The sequence below is a fragment of the Penaeus monodon genome, chromosome 29 (assembly GCF_015228065.2).
Source record: "Penaeus monodon isolate SGIC_2016 chromosome 29, NSTDA_Pmon_1, whole genome shotgun sequence".
Lineage (NCBI taxonomy): Eukaryota > Metazoa > Arthropoda > Malacostraca > Decapoda > Penaeidae > Penaeus > Penaeus monodon.
The window spans coordinates 13,309,992-13,310,757 of NC_051414.1; positions in this window are offsets into that span (position 1 = coordinate 13,309,992).

A 766-nucleotide genomic window follows, 5' to 3' on the forward strand; every position below is an offset into this window, starting at 1 on the left:
TAAAAATGTACAAGTATAGGCCTATATAAATGTAGATTTATGTTCAGTCGCGTTCAAGTCTCTTTAAGCTCCGCTGGCGAGCGTTAACAACCCAAATCGTTTGGTTTACTTGAGTCAGAGGTAAAAAATATGGAGTGATTGGTGATTGGTTACTTTGACCTAATATTAACGGATTGCTTGTGTAATTTTGTTGTAAATGCTACTTTTTCCTCAGTACTAACCCTAACTCAGCATAGTGTAAGTCAAATGAATTCAAAGCCAGAATTTTCCAGAAGAAAATAATCCACTGGGTATGATGTAAGACGAGGTTGGTCTGTTTATAGTCAATATGCCTGAAAAATTAAAATCCGGTAATTATTCGAGTACTAGGATTATAAGTAAATAAGATTTCGGTGGCACTGGTTTCATGTCTCATAAATAGCTGTTTACTTCGTCATGATAAGTATAATACGCATTTCACTAATTATTATGGTGTATGTGATGGCAGGTTATCTGATAGTGTGACAGATTGTTTTTTTGTGCTATTTGCACTTCTGTTAAGTATCGACATTTTCAATGTCGATACTTAACAGTAGGCGGGAGCAGCTGAAATTCCATGTGTAGAAATTATAATCTTTTGTCGTATCCAAACCAAAAGTTTGTCCAATAAAAGATCCAAAATAATAACACTAAATGTTATTATTTTGGATCTTTCAACACCAGACGGTTTAATACGCATAGTAAAGGTAATCCGTGCATATCTCTCCCCCCCTCTCGCTCTCTCTTT